The sequence below is a fragment of the Rhinolophus sinicus genome, chromosome X (genome assembly GCF_036562045.2).
Source record: "Rhinolophus sinicus isolate RSC01 chromosome X, ASM3656204v1, whole genome shotgun sequence".
In the NCBI taxonomy this organism is placed as follows: Eukaryota; Metazoa; Chordata; class Mammalia; order Chiroptera; family Rhinolophidae; genus Rhinolophus; species Rhinolophus sinicus.
This window is the reverse complement of record NC_133768.1, coordinates 49886601-49907202: the sequence shown is the minus strand read 5'-3', so window position 1 is coordinate 49907202 and position 20602 is coordinate 49886601. Positions and strand designations below refer to the sequence as shown.

At 38.0% G+C, this 20602-nt stretch overlaps 1 protein-coding gene across 2 annotated transcripts in view; it reads right to left on the bottom strand.

Annotated features, from left to right (window-relative positions):
* Positions 1 to 20602, bottom strand: part of SH3BGRL (SH3 domain binding glutamate rich protein like) — a 136957-nt gene that overhangs the window by 4783 nt on the left and 111572 nt on the right. The gene's annotated exons all lie outside the window — the stretch shown is intronic.

Sequence of the window (20602 nt, the reverse complement as noted above, 5' to 3'; positions counted from 1 at the left end):
TTGCCACCTCCCATGACGCCATGAAAATTACAACTAAATTACAGAACATTCAACCTCGAGAATCATCTGAAGACTGGCTGAAGAGAACTCCTACAACTAAGGATATAAAGAAGAGGCTACATCAAGACCAGTAGGAGGGGCAGAGACACGAAAAGGTCTGACCCCAAGCCCACAGGTAGTGGTTGAGCACCATGAGAGACACCTAGGCGCTGGAGGTCCCCACTGAAAGTGAGGGATCCCAGCCTCACACTGGGCTCCCAAGCCCAGAGGTCCTATGCCAGGAAAAAGAGTCCCCACAACATCTTGCAGTGAAAATCAGCCACAATTCTGTCTGTACATCCCAGTAAGAAAGAAGGTGGCTTGAAATCCAGACATCCACTTAAAGGGCCCACGCACAGGCTTGCTCAGTTGCAAGCACTCACCCCAGGCTCCAGCAGAAGGGTGGAAAATTGAGAGGTGCCAGAGACATACAGGAAAAGACTGAGCTGTGTAGCTTCAGGGCAAGGGCTAGAGAGATAGCTGCCATTATTCCTGGGTGGAGCCTGCCTCTCATGTAGCCTACAGGAGGGAGCCATCTTTCCAGTGTTGAACCCATACCCACAGGGCTAAATCAGGGACTGCATTGGTCTGGCAAAATCCACACATGCACACACCATTTTGCCCAGCTAGTGTGGCACTGACTGGGGCACTCTCAATTCCTGGGTAGCCAGTCCTGCCCCACAAGCAACTGGAAGCTTATACAGCAGCAGATGGCCCACAGAGGCCTGGGAAACTTTCAGTGGGGGGGGGGTCACCAACAACATGTGCCTACAGCCTTTCTGGATGGTTCTCAGGATCTGGGGGCTGAAAGCAAGGGGTGGCTGGCCCCTGGTGTTTTGTGGGGATATATCAGAGTGCCCATAGGCTCAGCACTGGTGCAAGAACTCAATCTGCATTAACTGTAAAAACCACCAGCCACACCCTGTGAATCCCTGGGACCCCATCCCGCCCAACTAGTGCAGTATTCAAAAGGGCACTCTCCGTTCCTAGGCAGCAAGTCCTGCCCCACAAGCTGCTGGAAGCTTCTACAATAGCAGGATGGTCCACAACAGCCTGGGAAACTTTCGGTGGCAGACAGTCAGCCCCAGCTCGTGTTGCAATATTTCTTGGGTGGCACAAGGGATCTGTGGGCCTGAGGCAAACGACAGCTGGCTGCAGTATTCTCAGGGCATTTCTCAGAGTGGCCATAGGAGCAGAACTGGCCCAAGAACTGAATGTGCATTAACTTTGTGGAAACCATTGGCCACACCCCATGAATTCCTGGAGCCTTGACCCACATAATTCAGGTGGCATCACCAGGGTCACTGTTAACATGATCAAAGAACCCAGCCAACACACCTAAGGAGGCTCTTCCAGTGGCTGAGCATTATGGGCAGCCAGCAGGTGGCAACAGTCCTAGGGGGCCTTGGCCCTTTTGTTAAGATGCCCCAGGCCTCAGTTGACAGTGAAGCCACCCCACAAGAAGCCAGTTTAAACACAGGAGACAACTGATTGCATATATTTATTTAGATCCTACCAGATAGCCAGCCCAAGGCCGATCACAAGCAAGGTTGAAATGGCCCTGAATGGAAGCCCCTCCCAAGAGGCATCAGAAACAACACACCCAGAGGCCAGCCTCAGATCATACCAGAGAATTACCAGGTTAGACCCACAAGTGGTAAACCCAAAGCGGGGGTCTCAATAGGCACAAGAACAGGAGGGGCACACCTCTTGTGAGGGGGCAGCCCCCACACAGCAGCTCATACACTGTGGTCACAGCCAATCCTCACAACCAGTCAGCCTGAGAGTCAATCTACCTACTGACACACCAAAAGCAATTCAGGCTCAACTGAAAAAGGAGAATATACACAACAAACAAAAAAGACATACCTGGAACACACGCACAGGTGATCAGGGAGACTGAGCCCTGGACCACACAAAATATCTACTACATAAGGCCACCCAACAAAGACTGAGAGGCATAGGAGACCTATCTAATACATAGGAGAAAACACAGAGAGGCAGCCAGAATGAGGAAACGAAGAAACATGTACCAAATAAAAGAACAAGAGAAACCTCCAGAAAAAGAACTAAATGAAATGGAGGCAACCAACCTACCAGAGACAGTTTAAACTATTGATTATAAGAATGCTTAAGGAACTTAGTGAGAACTTCGACAAAGATATAAGCTTAAAGAAGGACATAGAAACCATAAAAAGAGCCAGTCAGAAATAAGAAATACAGTAATTGAAATGAAGAATACACTAGAAGGAATCAACAGCAGATTAGATGAAGCAGAGGGTCAAACCAGAGATTTAAAAGATAAGATAGCCGAAAACATGCAGATGGAATAACAAAAAGAAAAAAAAAGCATTAAAAACAAAACAAACAAACAAAAAAAACGAAGATAGATTAAGCGACCTCTGGAACAACATCAAGAGTAACAATGTCATATCATAGGAGTACCAGAAGGAGAACAGAGGGTGCAAGAGGTCAATAACCTATTCAAAGAATTAATGACTGAAAAATTATCTAACCTAGAGAAGGAAATAGACATACAACACCAGCAAGTGCAGAGAGTCCAAACAAGATAAACCCAAACACGCCCACACCAATATACATTACAATTAAAATGGAAACACTTAAAGACAAAAAGAGAATTCTAAAAGCAGTAAAAGAAAGACAACTAGTTACTTACAAGGGAGCTCCCATTATACTATCAGCTGATTTCTCAACACAAACATTGCAGGACAGAAGGGAGTGGCAGGAAATATTCAAAGTGATGAAAAGCAAGGGTGTACAACAAAGACTACTGTACCTATCAAGTCTATCACTTAAAATTAAAGGAGTGATAGAGTTTCTCAGACAAAAAAGAAAGAAAGAAAAAAAGAAAGGAAGGAAGGAAGAAAGAAAGAAAGAAGAAAAAAGCTAAAGTAATTCATTACCACCAAACCAGTATTACAAGAAATGCTAAAGGGACTTCTTTAACAAGAAGAGGGAGAAAACAAACAAACAAAAGAAGATCAAGATTATAAATAATAAAATGGTAACAACTGTGTTCCAATCAATAATTAGTTTAAATGTAAATGGACTAAATGCTCTAATCAAAAGACATTAGGTAGCAGAATGGACAAGGAAACAAGACTCATACATATGCTGTCTACAAGAGACCCAGCTCAGATCGAGAGACACACATACACTGAAAGTAAACAGATGGAAAAAGATATTTTATACCAATGGAAGCAACAAGAAAGCTTGGTTAGCAACACTTATATTAGACAAAATAGACTTTAAAACAAAGACAATAACAAGAGACAAAGAAGGACATTACATAATGATAAAGGGATCAATCCAAGAAGAGTATGTAACCCTAGTAAACATCTAAACACCCAATATAAGAGGAACTAAACATATAAAACAAATATTGGCTGACATAAAGGGAGAGATTGACAGTAACAAAATCATAGAAGTGGACTTTAAGAACCCACTGACATCAATGGATATATCTTCCAGATAGAAAGTGAGTAGAAGGAATGGAATAATAAAGATCAGAGTGAAAATAAAAATTAAAAAAATACAAAACATCAACGAAACCAAGAGCTTTTTTTTTTTTTTGTAAAAATAAACAATATTAGTAAAACATTGACCAGACTCATCATGAAAAAAAGAGAGTGGACCCAAATAAGTAAAATCAGAAACAAAAGAGAAGTGACAACAGAAACCACAAAAATACTAAAAAACAAAAATAAAAAATAAGAAAATACTATGAGGAACTATTTGCCAACAAATTGAACAATCTGGAAGAAATGGATAAATTCCTAGAAGCAAACAATTTTCCAAGGCTAATTCAAGAAGATCCAGAAAATCTGAACTGATTACTACTAATGAAATCATATCAGTAATCAACAAACTCCCAAACAAAAGTCCTGGACCAGATGGATTCACAGGTGAATTTTACCAAACATTCAAGAAAGAATTAAAACCTTTTCTTCTCAAACTATTCCAAAAAATTCAAGAGGAGGCAAGGCTCCCAACCTCATTCTATGAGGCCACCTTTAGCCTGATTCAAAGACCAGACAAAGACATTAAATAAAAAACAAAAAAAATTACAGTCTTGATATCCCTATTGAACATAGATGTAAAAACCTCAACAAAATATTAGCAAACGGAGTTCAGCAATACATTAAATAGATCATACACCATGATCAAGTGGGATTTATTCCTGGTATGCAAGGTTGGTTAAGTATCCCCAAATCAATTAACATGATATGCCCTATAAACAAAATGAAAAATAAAAATCATATGATCATATCAATAGATGCAAAAAAAGTGTTTGACAAAATCCAGCATCTATTTATGGTAAAATCTCTCAGCAAGGTCGGAATAGAGGGAACCTATCTCAACATAATAAAGACCACCTGAGACAAGCCCATAACTAACATCATACTCAATGTGGAAAAATTAAAAGCATTCCCCTTAAGAACAAGAGCAAAAGAAGGATGTCTACTTTCACAATTTTAATTCAACATATTACTGGAAGTCCTAACCATAGAAGTCAGACACACACACAAAGAAAGAAATAAAAGGCATCCAAATTGGAAAAGAAGAAGTAAAATTGTCATTTGCAGATAACATGAGGCTATGCATAGAGACCCCTAAAAATTCAAACAAAAAGTTATTGGAACTGATGCAGGAATTCACTAAACTAGCAGGATACAATTTTTATATTCAGAAATAAGTAGCATTTTCTTACACTAATAATGAACTATCAGAAAGAGAAATTAAGAAAAAAATCCCATTTACAAATGCAAGGAATAAATTAGACCAAGGAAGTAAAAGATCTGTACTCAGAAAATTATAAGACATTGAATATGAATAGAATTACCATATGACCCAGCAATCCCTCTGTTGGGTATCTACCAAAAAAATCTGAAACCATTTACCCATAAAGACATGTGTGATCCAATGTTCACTACAGCTTTATTTATGGTGGCCAAGACATGGAAACAAACAAAATGTCCTTCGATAGATGAATGGATAAAGAAGTTGTGGTATATATACACAATGGAATACTATTCGGTGGTAAGAAAAGATGAAATAGGACCATTTGTGACAACATGGATGGATCTTGAAATTATAATGCTAAGCGAAATAAGTCAGACAGAAAAAGCAGAGAACCATAAGCTTTCACTGATATGTGGTATATAAACCAAAAACAACAAAAGAACAAGACAAACAAATGAGAAACAAAAACTCATAGACACAGACAACAGTTTAGTGGTTACCAGAGGGTAAAGGGGATGGAGGGGCGTAGATGAGGGTAAAGGGGATCAAATATATGGTGATGGAAGGAGAACTGACTCTGGGTGGTGAACACACAATGGGATTTATAGATGATGTAATATAGAATTGTACACCTGAAATCTATGTAACTTTATTAATAATTGTCACCCCAATAAACATTGAAAAAAAAAAGAAAAAAATCAGATCAGAACTAAATGAAATAGAGAACAAAAAGACACTAGAAAAAATTAATGCAACAGAGATCTGGTTCTTTCAAAAGATTAATGAAACTGACAAAACTTTAGATAGACTCACTAAGATAAAAAGAGAGAAGACACTAATTAACAAAATCAGAAATGAAAAAGGGGAAGTTATCACGGATGCCACAGAAAAAGAAAGGTTCATCCAAGAAAGTTGTGAAGGACTATATGCCACCAAATTCAATAACCTAGAAGAAATGGGCATGTTCTTAGAAACATATAGCCTTCCTAGGTTGAATCACGGAGAACTGGAAAATCTAAATATACCAGTCACCAGTAAGGAAACTGAATCAGTCATCCAAAACCTTCCCAAAAGCAAAAGTCTGGGACCAGAAGACTTCACTAGAGAGTTCTTACAAACATTCAAAAAGGATCTAATACCTGTCCTACTCAAACTCTTCCAAAGAGTTGAAGAAGAGGCAATGATCCCTAACTTATTTTATGAGGCCAACATTACCCTGATATCAAAACTTGGTAAGCATACTACAGAAAAAAGAAAATTACAGACCAATATCTCTGATGAATACTGATGCAAAAATCCTAAACTTGATACTAGCAAATCAAATACAACAATGCATTATAAAGATAATACATCATGATCAAGTGGGTTTCATCCCTCAGACACAAAGATGTTTCAATATATGCAAAGCGATCAATGTGATACACCACATAAAGAGAATAAAAGACTGACTCTGGGTGATGAACACACAATGGGATTTATAGATGATGTAATACAGAATTGTACACCTGAAATCTATGTAATTTTACTAACAATTGTCACCTCAATAAATTTAATAATAAAAAAAATCATATGATTATATCAATAGATACAGAGAAAGCATTTTAGAAGATACAATATCCATTTATGATTAAAACACTTAATAAAATGGGTATAGAAGGAAAATATCATAATATTATACAGGCCATATATGACAAACACTCAGCTGGCATCATAATCAATGATGGAAAAATGAAGTCCTTCACTCTATATTCAGGAACAAGACAGGGTTTTCCCCTATCACCACTGCTATGCAACACAGTATTGGAAGTCCTAGCCAGGGCAATCAGGCAAGAGAAAGAAATAAAAAGCATCTGAATTGGGATTGAAGAAGATATATGTTCACGTTTTGCAAATGTCATGACACTTTGTATACAAAACCCTAAAGACGCCACCGAAAAGCCATTAGAAACAACAAAAGAGTACAGTACAGTGGCTTGCTACATAATCAATGTACAAAAATCTTTTGTATTCCTATACACTAACAATGAAATTCCAGAAAAACAAATGAAAAAAAATTCCTTTTGCAATTGCAACAAAAACAATAAAATATTTAGGAATAAACTTAACAAAGAATGTGAAAGATCTATACACTAAAAACTACAAGACAGTTTTACAAGAAATCGAAGACACAAATAAATGGAAAGACATTCCATGCTCATGGATTGGAAGAATAAACATAGTTAAAATGGCCATACCACCCAAAGCAATATACATATTTTATGCAATCCCCATCAAAATCCCATAGGCATTTTTAAAGAAATAGGAAAAAAAAATCATCAGATTTGTATGAATCCACAAAAAACCCCGAACACCAAAGCAATCCTAAGAAAAAAGAATAATGCTGGAGGTATCACACTCCCCAACTTCAACTTGTACTACAGAGCAAATATAATCAAAACAGTATGGCACTGGCAAAAAAACAGACACACAGACCAGTGGAATAAAATTGAGAACCCAGAAATAAACCCACATAAATATGGACAGATAATCTTTGACAAAGAAGCCAAAAACATACAATGAAGAAAAGACAGCATCTTCAATAAATGGTGCTGGGAGAATTGGAAAGCCACGTGCATAAGAATGAAACTAAACTGCTGTCACCATGTACCAAAATTAATTCAAACTGGATCAAAGACCTAAACATAAGACCTGAAACGTAAGACCTGAAACAATAAATTGCATAGAAGAAAACATACAAAGAAGAATCACAAACCTATGCACTTTGGATTCAGAGTATTTTATGAATTTGACCTCAAAGGCAAGGGAAGTAAAAGCTAAAATAAATGAATGCGTCTCAATCAGACTAAAACGCCATTGTACAGCAAAAGTAACCATCAACAATATACAAAGGCAACCAACCGAATGGGAGAATATATTTGCAAACTATGCCTCAGATAATGTCCAAAATACATAATGAACTCATACAACTCAACAACAGAAAAACAAACAATCCAGTTAAAAAATGGGCAGAGGAGCTGAGGAGACATTTCTCGAAAGAGGATATACAGATGGCCAATACACATATAAAAAAATGCTCAACATCACTAATCATCAGAAAAATGCAATTAAAAAAACAGAAGGGATATCATATCACTGCAGTTAGAATGGCTATCATCAACAAGACAAATATTAACAAGTGTTGGAGAGGCTGTGGAAAAAAAGGAACACTCATACACTGTTGGTAGAAATGCAGATTAGTGCAGCCACTATGGAAGGCAGTGTGGAGCAATAGTTTAGTGGTTGCCAGAGGGTAATGGGGGCGGGCGGTGGGGGGTGGGAGATGAGGGTAAGGGGGATCGAATATATGGTGATGGAAGGAGAACTGACTCTGGGTGGTGAACACACAATGGGATTTATAGATGATGTAATACAGAATTGTACACCTGAAATCTATGTAATTTTACTAACAATTGTCACCCCAATAAATTTAATTAAAAAAAAAAATTTAAGAATAGAATTATCATATGACCCAGCAATCACTCTCCTGGATATTTACCAAAAAAATCCGAAAACATTTATCCATAAAGATATATGTGCTCCGATGTTTATTTCAGCTTTATTTGTGGTGGCCAAGACATGGAAACAACCATGGAAACAACCAAAGTGTCCTTCGATAGATGATTAGATAAACAATATAATGGAACAGTATTCTGCCATAAGAAAGATGAAATATTACCATTTGTGACAACGTGTATGGTCTGGAGATTATTATGCGAATCAACATAATTCAGACAGAAGAAGTCAGGAACCATAAGATTTCACTGATATGTGGGATATGAAACTGAAAGCAACAAAGCATCAAAGGAACAAGACAAACAAATAAAGAAACAAAAACTCATAGAAATAGACAATAGTTTAGTGGTTACCAGAGGGTAAGGGGGATGGTGGTGTTAGATGAGGGTAAATGGGATGAAATATATGGTGTTGGAAGGGTAACTGACTCTGGGTGGTAAACACAGAATGTGATATATAGATGATGTATTACAGAATTGTACCCTTGAAACCTATGTAACTTTACTAACCATTGTCACCCAATAAACTTTAATAATAAAAAAAAGAAACTGTAGTACATTTATACAATGGAGTATTACTCTGCCATAAAAAAAGAATGAAATCGTACCATTTGCAGCAGCATGGATGGACGTAGAGCATATTATGCTAAGTGAAATAAGTCATACAGAGAAAGACAAATGCCATAAGATCTTACTTATATGTGGAATCTAAAGAATGGAATAAACAAGCAAACAAAACAGAAACAGACCCACAGATACAGAGACAAACTGATGGTTGCTAGATGGGATGGGCATGGGGGAGATAGTGAAGAGATAGAAAGTAGAAATTGGTAATCACAAAACAGTCATAGGGATGTGAAATACCATACGAGGAGTATAATCAATAATATTGTAAAGACTATGTAGAGTGTGTGATGGGTATCGGACTTACTGGGGGGATCATTTCATAGATTATATAAATATCTTACCATTGCAGTGTACACCTGAAAGTGATATAAAAATGTTGAATGTCAATTGTGTGTATATGTGTGTGTGTGTGTGTGTATACACACATATATATGTACACAATTGACATATATATATATACACACATATATATGATAACAGGATGTAAAGTACAGCATAAGATATCTAGTCAAAGCTATTGTAATAGCTATGCAGGATATCACAGGGGAAGTAGACTTGGTATTCACTTTGTGAAGGGTGTAAAAGTCTAATTATGCTGTTTTGTACATCTGAAACTAATAATTTTTCTTTTTAGAAAAAGAAGAATCAGTCACTCAGAAGGAAAAAAAGTGAAAATCAATTGTAGCCTATTATACAAATATAACCATTTAGTTGCATTGAGGTAGCTCTTCTTTCAGCTGCAAATATACATTTATGGAAACAGAATCATACAATGTATGCTGTTTTACAAATAACATAATGGATATATTTTAATAAAAATATGAATTAAAAAGTAAGAATTAATAAAGTTAAAATATGCATGCTACCCAAAACAATCTATAGATTCACCTCTACACTATCAAAATACCAATGGCATTTTTCACAGAACGAGAACACATGATCCTAAAATTTATATGGAATCATAAAAGATCCCAAATAGTCATGGGAATCTTGGGAATGAATAACAAAGCTGGAGGTATCATAGTTACCTGATATCAAACTATACTACAAGGCTATGGTAATCAAAACAGCATGGTATTGGCATAAAAACAGAACCATATTTGGAGATCAATGGAACACAATAGAGAGCCCAGAAATAAATCCATGCCTGTATAATCATTTAATCTATGGTAAAGGAAGGAAGGAAGAATATACGTTAGGGTAAAGACAGTCTATTCAATAAATTCCTCTGGGAACACCAGTCAGATACATGCAAATAGATGAAACTGGACCACCTTCTTACATCATATACAAGAATAAACTCAAACCGGATTAAAGACTTAAAAGTAAAACCCAAAACCATGAAACTCCTAGAAGAAAATATAGGAAGTAAACTGTCACTCAATACCCTTAGAAATATTTTTGCTGATCTATCTTCTTGGGAAAGGGAAACAAAAGAAAAAAAAATAAACGAATGGAACTAAATCAAACTAAAAAGCTTTTTCACAGCAAAGGAAACATCAACAAAATGAAAAGATATCCTACTGAATGGGAGAAGATGTTCGCGAATGATACATTTGATAAGGGGGTCAATATCCAAAATTCATAAAAACCTCATACAACTCAACACCAAAATAAACAAGCAATCCAATAAAAAAATTGGCAGAGGACTTGTATAGACATTTCTATAAAGAGGACATACAGATGGCCAATAGACATATGCAAAGATGCTCAACATCACTAATTATCAGAGAATGCAAACAAAAACCACATTGAGATATCACCTCACTCCTGTAAGCATGGCCATCATCAATAAATCAACAAAGAAGTGTTGGTAAGGAGTGGAGAAAAGGGAAACTTCTTGCACTGTTGGTGGGATTGCAAATTGGTGTAGTCACTATGCAAAACAGTATGGAGGTTCCTCATAAAAAATAAAGACACAACTACCTTATAAGCCAGCAATTCCACTCATGGGTATTTATCCAAAGAAATCCAAAACACAAATTCAAAAAGATATATGCACCCCTATGTTTACTGCAATACTAGTCACAATAGACAAACATGGAAACAACCGAAATGTCCACCATAGATGATTGGATAAAGAGTTGGTATATATACACAATGGAATATTACTCTGACATAAAAGGAATGAAATCTTTCCATTTGCAACAATATGGATGGACCTACAGTTTATCATGCTGTTAAATACGTGAAATAAGTCAGACTGAGAAAGAGAAATACCATATGACTCACTTATATGTGGAATCTAAAGAACAAAATAAACAAACAAAACAGAAACAGACCATAGATACAGAGAACAAACTGATAGTTACTAGATGGGAGGGGCTAAGAGACGATGAGAAAAGTGAAGGGATTAAGAAGTACAAATTGGTAGTTACAAAATAGTCATGGGGATTTATATTGAAGCATGGGGAATATAGTCAATAATATTGGAAAAACTGTGTGGTGCCAGATGGATGCTAGACTTGTTGGGGGGGGTCACTTCATAAATTATATAGATGCCTGTGCACAGCACTCTATGCCTGAAACTAATATAAAATGGTACTGAACATCAACTATAATTAAAAAGTCTATAAATAATTTAAAAAATTTTAATAGAAATAAAAAGAGTATATTTATTCAAAATGAACTAACTGGTCAACCTCCTTGGGGGCAGACAAGCTATCTTCTGTAATGCTAGAATTCTGGAAAGGGGAGTAAAGAGGCAAAGCTTATTGGATGCAATTTAATGTGGGTTTGAAGATACGCTGTTCTTCTTCCTGTGGGGCAGAAACTATAACATGGGTTATTCCATATCACACAGAATTTAAACATGTCTCTGGGCAAGCAGCTTTCTCTACAGTGCAAAGAAGCCAATTGTTTGTCAGTAAGAGATTGCTTATTATAGCATGATGCTGTTGTTCCAGTTTCCCATTATTTCACTTCCATTATTTATTAAGGTAGAGATGTCCTCAGAACCTATGGTAGACCAGATATTAGCTAGGTATGCTTTGAGCTATAAGAATAGGAAATCTGTGCTGTGTGAGAATGAGATTTACATGAAATATGAGCAAAGGAGCAAACAAGCCACTAAACAGTTTCAATCTGGGGATCAAAGAAAGCCACACATAATGGAATTTGGTTAGGCTTTCTTTCCACTGTCATTCCCTAAGTCACCAAGAATGCTCCAAAAGTAACAACCACATTGCCTAAATTTGACTACGACATATGATCAATAGACAACCTACTTTGAAAACACAGCAAATGTCTATACCTGACCTTAATTTGATTTAAACAGATGTAGATAAGCTTGGCATTCTGCCTGACTTAATTAGATGTAAAAAGCACTCATAATTTGCTGGCTTCTCTAGAGATTGTCTCATGAACAGATCTCCAGTTACAGGGTTCTTTTCTAGCATGTACAATTCCTAGCACTTGTAGGATCTGCAGGTATCAAGTTTAGAGCCTCTCAAGCCTTTGGTGACCCTAAATTTGAGGCCCACCCCAAGAAACATCAGAATTTCTTTTATTTAGGGATTTTTTTTAACAGTCAGAATGCTTTAGAACCACTGGGATCTCCATAAGGATTCAGTCAAAGTATCATTATGTGTACTCCAAATGGTAACAAAGGAGCAAACCTGAAAAAACAGGTGTATATGAGCAGTCTCCCATACTCTCTGAGCTCACTGTTCAAAAGTGGAACTAACTGGATCTCGATACCAATTCCATATTGAGACATATGACCTATAAACTATTCAAGGAAAATAACCAATACACATCATATCCACAATTCAGCTAGTTGGAAGTAACCTCAAAAAGCTAGGTAAAAGAATCCAACAGTCATACAAGAGGTATTTCTTACTATCATCAAACCAACAAAAACAATGCATGTCAGTTTTTAAATTCATGTGAAGGAAACTACGTCTTCAGCTTTATTGAAATCTGATCATAAAATGCTGCACAGGGAAATCTAGTTGTCTCTGTAAGTATTTTGGGATCAAAGTATATTATCATTTGTTGGCCTTGTACTTACAAGCATAAACAGATTTGTAACTCTGAGAGAAAAGAACATGCGTTTCTCAATTAAGCCAGATTAATTTATTCACAAATATGAACTGAGCATCTACTACATTCCAATAACCGTTCTTGGTGCTAAGAATACAAGAGTAAACAAAACAGACTATGATATAGTCTGCTTCTTCTATAGAAATTTGCTTGAGGAAAAATAGATACTTTATTTACATCTCTGTGATTCTAACATTAATCCAGAATGTATTCTACCATATATTGGTATCATATTATTTATCATTTCATGGAACTGTGTTTTAGTTATTCACATATATAGCATAAGCTCTTTGAGAACAAAAATTGTTCTTATAAATTTTGTATCTTCTATATCAGAGCCTTGCCTATGCAGTTAGGGTAGATATTTCAGTCACCTTCCAGTCTGGAAATAGGAACCTAAGCCATAGTTCAGTGTTTGGCAACAGGAGGTAATTGTTCCCCTAGGCCCTAGGGGAATCTGGCAAAGTCTAGAGACATATTTGGTTTTTCACAACTAGGAGGGTGCTACTGGTGCTGCTACTCAAGGATAGAAGCCAAGGGTGCTGCTAAACATCCTACAATGTGCAGGGCAGCCCCCCAACAAAAAAGCATCGCCCAACCCAAGATGTCAGTAGTGCCAAGGTTGAGAAGCCTTGCAGTAGTTTAAACAAGGGAATTTAATATGAAGAACTAGGTACAAAAGATTAAACAGCTAAAGGCAAACCGGTGATGGTGAGGCAACCCAGAGATTAGCAACAGCAGGAAGCTGCTACGACATCTAGGGCAGAAGGAAAAGTGGAGAAGGTAGTATTACAGAACCCAGGAGCTGCGGTACCTGTTAGAGCTGGTACCATAAAGAAGATTCAGCCACTGTACAGACACTCCAGAAGCAGAAAGGAGGGGAATACTTCGGCTTTTCCTTTCCTCCTGTCCTCCACTCTTCCAACCAGTACCTACTATTATGGGCCAAATCTAAAAGGCAGCCAGTTGACAATGTAGACTAGGAAATTTAATTTCCTGAGGTCAGGCCCCCATAATACAGAATGGAGAAGAAATGAATAAATATGGAATCTTTGAATAACAGGAAAATGAACAATGCAGTGGTTAAATACAAAGAAGAAGAGCTTCACAGTAAGACAGATTTAGGTTTAAATTCTAGCTGCATCACTTACTAATTGTGTGATTTAGGAAATCAGTTAAACTTTTCTAGGCCTCAGTTACTTTATCAATAAAATAAGATTAACCATATCTACCTCCTGGGATTAGCATGAGAACTGACAGATATAATACACATAAAACAAGTAACACAATACCTCACATGTAATATGTTTTGTATGAATGGTGGCTACATACTCTTCTAAAAATACAGGGAAAAATCTTAATTCATTTTTTTTCCTTTTTTTAATTAAAGTTCATTGGGATGACAATTGTTAGTAAATTTACATAGATTATAGGTGTAAAATTCTGTAATACATCATCTATATATCATATTGTGTGTTCAACACCAAGAATCAGTTCTCTTTCCATCACCATATATTTGACCCCTTTACCCTCATCTCCCACCCCCACCCCCCTTACCCTCTGGTAACTCATCTGTGTCTGCGTTTTTGTATCTTCATTTGTTTGCCTTGCACTTTTGTTGTTTTCGGTTTTATATACCACATGTCAGTAAAATCATATGGTTCTCTACTTTTTCTGTCTGACTTATTTCGCTTGGTATTATAATATCAAGATTCATCCATGTTGTCACAAATGGTACTATTTCATCTTTTCTTACTGCAGAATAGTATTCCATTGTGTATATATACCACACTTCTTTATCCATTCATCTGTCGAAGGACACTTTGGTTGTTTCCATGTGTTGGCCACATTAAATAAAGCTGCAATGAACACTGGAGCACATATGTCTTTATGGATAAATGTTTCCATATCGAAGGGATAGAGATACCCTGGAGAGGGACAGCTGGATCATGTGGTAATTCTATTTTTAATTTTTTGAGGAACCTCCACACTGCCTTCCATAGTGGTTGCACCAATCTGCATTTCCACCAACAGTGTATGAGTGTTCCCTTTTTTCCACAGCCTCTCAAACACTTGTTACTGTTTGTATTGTTGATAATAGCCATCCTACCTGGTGTGAGATGGTATCTCATTGCGGTTTTTATTTACATTTCTCTGATGATTAGTGATGTTGAGCATTTTTTCATATGTATATTGACCATATGTATGTCTTCTTTGGAGAAATGTCTATTCAGGTCCTCAGCCCATTTTTCAATGGTATTATTGTTTTTGTTGCTGTTGTTGAGTTGTATGAGTTCCTTATATATTTTGGATATTAGCCCTGTATCGGAGGTATTGTTTGCAAAAATCTTCTCCTATTGGGTTGGCTGCCACTTTATTTTGTCAATGGTTTCTTTCGCTGTGCAAAAACTTGTTAGTTTGATATAGTCCCATTCATTTATTTTAGCTTTCACTTCCCTTGCCTTTGGAATCAAATTCATAAAATGCTCTTTGAACCCAAGATAAGTTTAATGCCTATGTTTTCTTCTATGCAGTTTATTGTTTCAGGTCTTATGTTTGGATCTTTGATTCATTTTGAATTAATTTTGATATAGGGTGACAGATAGCAGTCTAGGGTCACTCTTTTGCACGTGGCTTTCCAATTCGCCCAGCACCATTTATTGAAGAGGCTGTCTTTTCTCCATTGTATGTTTTTGGCTCCTTTGTAGAAAATTATCTGTCCATAGTTATGTGATTTTATTTCTGGGTTCTCAACTCTATTCCATTGGTCTGTATGTCTGTTTTTCCGCCAATACCTTACTGTTTTAATTATTGTTGCTCTGTAGTACAATCTGAAGTCAGAGAGCATGATACCTCCAGCACTGTTCTTTTTCCTTAGGATTGCTTTGGCTATTTGGGGTCTTTTGTGGTTCCATAAAAATCTCATGATTGTTTGTTCTATTTCTTTAAAAATTGCATTGGGATTTTGATGGGGATTGCATTAATTAGGCATATTGTTCTGGGTAATATGGCCATTTTAACTATGTTGATTCTTCCAATTCATGAACATCGAATGTCTTTCTATTTCTTTGTGTCTTCTTCAATTTCTTTTAATAATGTGTTATAGTTTTCAGCATATAGGTCTTTCACAGCCTTGATTAACTTTATTCCTAGGTATTTTATTCTTTTTCTTGGAATTGCAAAAGGAATTGTTTTATTTCTTTTTCTGAGATTTGTTAGTTTATAGGAATGCAATGGACTTTCGTACACTGATTTTGTAGCTGGCAACTTGACTGTATTCGTTGATTGTTTCTAATAGCTTTTTGGTGGAGTCTTTAGGGTTTTCTATATATAGCATCATGTCATCTGCAAAAACTGACAATTTAACTTCTTCACTCCCAATTTGGAAGCCTTTTATTTCTTTCTGTTGCCTGATTGCTCTGGCTAATAGTAAAAAGCAGAAGTGATAGGGGACAGCCCTGTCATGTTCCTGAATGTACAGCAAAGAGCTTCAGTTTTTCACTGTTAATTATGATATTAGCTGAGTGTTTCTCAAATATGGTCTTCATTATGTTATGGTATTTTCCTTCTATACCTATTTTATTAAGTAAGTGTTTCTTATTAAGTAAGTATGATTTCTGTCTTGTATTTTGTTTATGTGGTGCATGACATCGATCAATTTGCGTATTTTGAACCATCCTTGTGCCCCTGGGATGAACTCCACTTGAATGTGATATATAATCTTTTCAATGCATTCTTGCATTCGATTCGCTAGAATTTTGTTGAGGATTTTTTGCATCTTTGTTCATCACAGACATTGGTCTGTAATTTTCATTTTTTGTGTTATCCTTACCAAGTTTGGGTATCAGTGTAATTAATGTTGGTCTCATAAAATGAGTTAGGGAGTATTGTCTCTACTTCGGTTTTTTGGAAGAGTTTGAGTAGGACAGGAATTAGATCCTCTTTGAATGTTTGGTAGAATTCACTAGTGAAGCCATCTGGTCCCAGACTTTTGCTTTTGGGACGGTATGAGATGACTGATTCAATTTCCTTACTGGTGATCAGTCTATTTAAATTTTTCAATTCTTCTTGATTCAGCCTAGGAAGGCTATATGTTTCTAAGAACTTTTTCATTTCTTCTAGGTTATTGAATTTGGTGGCATATAGTCCTTCATAGGATTCTTGGATGGTCCTTTGTATTTCTGTCACATCTGTGATAACTACCCCTCTTTCATTTCTTATTCCATCTGTGTCATTTCCAGATTCAGATCTTTGATGTCACTGATTCTTTCCTCCATGTTGTCAGCTCTATTATGTAAGCTGGCTATTTCATTCTTCGATTCTTTTATTGGGCTCTTAATCTCCAGAAATTCAACTTGGTTCTTTTTTAAAATTTTCAATCTCTTTGGTAAAATGTTCATTTTGTTCTTTGATTGCGTTTCTGAGTTCATTAAGCTGCCTGTCTGTATTTTCTTGCATCTCATTGAGTTATTTTAAGAAGTGCAATCTTCAATTCTCTGTCATTTAAGTCACATATTTCCATGTCTTTAAGTTCATTTTCTGGAGACTTTTCATTTTCTTTATGAGCTGTCTTGTTGCCTTGGTTATTCATGGCAATTACTGATTTATTATTTGTCTTCCTAGACATCTACAGGAGTGGCTTCTGCATCAAGTTGATAGGAAGAGGTCTTTCTTTTGTTTTCCAATAGGTGTTGGTAGAATGTTTTATTTTCTCTCCGACTGCAGCCTTTTTTTCTTTCTCACACAGTAGTGCTATGTTTTCTCTGCACAATTCCAGCTTCTCACACAATGGGGAGATTCCCTGGGAGACAGGCTTCTCCTCTGTTAATAGTTCACCTGTGTCACAGGGTGCAGTGTCCTTGTGGGTATGAGGAGAACTTTTGAAGTTCCAAAGGTCTTCCTGCACCAGATTCAGAGCCCGTATGTTTCAGCAGTTCCATTTACTCCTGCAGGGATCTGCCCAGATAGGTGGGGCCAGGGGCGGGCTGAGTTGTGAGAAGTGGCCCAGAGCAATGGTGGCAACCACCACAACAGCCAGTCCTGCTTCCACAGCGCTCTCCCCTTTGCCGAAACTAGTTGGCTGCGAATCTGTGTCTGTGGTCCACAGTTCTCAGAACAGCAAATATTCTGTTATTTTGATCTGACACTGCTACTGTTCTGCCTCTAGCACCGGGTAGGTGGGGGTGGGGCAAACTCTGGGAGAGTAGGGAAGGGGCGGCTAGTCTCAGTGCCTAAGGCTTCCCGTCTCTGCTCGGCAGTGAGGGCTTAAACCACTGTTTTCAGCCTTCTTCCCTCAGTCTTTTCTCCGAGGTCTCTGCCTTAAGCGTTGGGTTCAGCCATACTATATGCTGTCCTCTCAGCCCTGTGGGCCATAAACGGAGCCCTAGCAGTCCGAGTTCTTCCCTCTCCCGCAGCTGCGGTAGTTCTGGGATGCAGAGAGCTTGGAGCACTGAGCTAGGTCTGCGTCCTGCGCCCGCGCGGCTCTGTCTCCACACTTCTCCCTTCCCTCCTGCCCTGCTCGCGGGATTAGCCCATCTTTAGGTGAATTCAGTAGTGGGCCTCTTCATCTTGCCTGTCTGCTGTGCAAGGAGTCCTTTGCGGAGTTATAGTTTTTCGATTAGTTGTAAATTCCAGGGGAGATTTACAGAGACCCACCTCACGCCGCCATTTTGATGACGTCTGTATATTCTGTTCTTTTGATATGATAATGCTACCATTCCACTTGTAGCACTGGGAAGGTAGAGTTGGGGCAAGCTCTGGGAGAGTAGGGAAGGGTAGGCTAGGCTCCGAGTCTAAGCCTTCCATCCTCTGTTTTTCAGTGAGTGCTTAAACCACCATTTTCACCCTTCTTCCCTCAGTCTTTGCTCCAATGTCTCTGCTGTAAACATTGGGTTCAGCTGTGTTATATGCTGATCCCTTAGAAGGGACTGTGGACCATAACAGAGCACTAGCAGTCTGAATTCTTCCCTCTCCCGTGGTTGCAGTAGCTCCAGAATGCAGGGAGCTTGGATCGCCGAGCTCCGGTCTGCATCCTGCTGCCCTGTGGCCCTCGTCTCCACATTTCTTGCTTCCCTCCCCTGCTGCTCGCCCAATTTGCCCACATGTAGATGATTTTAGTTCCACCTCTCTTAGTCTTGCCTGTCTGCTGCACAGGGAGCCCTCTGTGGAATTATAGTTGTTCAATTTATTGTAAATTCCAGGGGAGATTTCAAGAGGCTCACCTCTTGCCACCATTTCTATGACATCATCTAATTTCTTCTTTAAAAAAAACCTTAATTCTTGTTGTTATTAAACTCCCAAGTCAATGCCTAGTGCACAGCAAGCACTCACTAGAAGCTGGATTCCTTTTCCACTATGAAATATTTACTTGTTTGTTTGAGTCTCACCTCCTGTTCCCTCTTTTCCATATTCCCATTTCTCAGTGATACTTCCCTAATTTCCATAATATATCCCATTCCCTTGCAGTGTGGCTTTTGAGGGAGAAACAAACCAGGCAAATGTGTCTTCTTAAATGTTACCCTTATAACCCTAAATGTGTTTGTTTTCAAAAGTCAAACAAATTGAAATGTCTGCTTTAAAAAGGAGAGGCTAAGACAATACATGCTGGTTTAGATTGGACTATATGAACTCTGAGGCCTCCTCCAACCCGTGAGATTCACTAATTTGCATAAAGTTCAAACAGAGTTTTTGTTTGACTCTATGACACAAATAGTGTGGGGACAGAGCCCGAGAGCAGTTTTCAGGCTCTCGGCCTCACATGGAGGTGTGCTGGCTCGGGTAGTAGATGGCCGTCAGCTGTGGCTAGTTGGCCGTCAGCTGTAACCATTGAGCCATTGGCCACTAATATAACTGCTGCAGTTACGTTGGGGAGTCAAGGAGAGTCAAGGGAAGTCAGGGAGTTCGTCGGTTGGCAGAAAAGTGGACAGCAGGTCACATGTCGTGTGAATCCAGCCTCCAGTGAGACTATAGTGGTATGACTCCCCTACCTATGGCTCCAGGGTGTTCCTTTATGGCCTCACCATATCCTGTGTCCTTATGTGGGGAGCGGGAGCAGAGACCCCACAGGCAGCCCCACGTGACATAGAGGCACTGAGGTTTTACGATCTAAATAAATAGCATAATTGCCTTTTCCTTATCTACAGAGTATATCTTTACACATGGGCCCTGTTTGCAGTAACAGATGAAATCTTCAGGCCCCAACTCAGAACTGACAAATTCAATTCACAGAAAAAATATTTTGTGCCAATGAACTTCTCAAATTTGTTATACCCCTCCTTAGATGCTTTGAATTGGTATGTGAAAGGATCTCCACCAGTAAGTGTCCTTCTCACTCCCATATAAACCTATGAGCTAAAAGATTTGGATTGCTGGCTCTAAAAACATTTGTTCCTCAGTCTTGCTAATTCTGACGACATAGAAATACAAACAATTCTTTAATGGAAATTCTTACAGCCCTTACATATACCATGACATCACATGGATGAGGCTTCATAACCACTCTCTGATTGCTTCAGGTATGTATGATTCTTCCCACACCCCACTCCCAAGCAGTTCCTTAAGAGAAGAGGCTGTGTTTT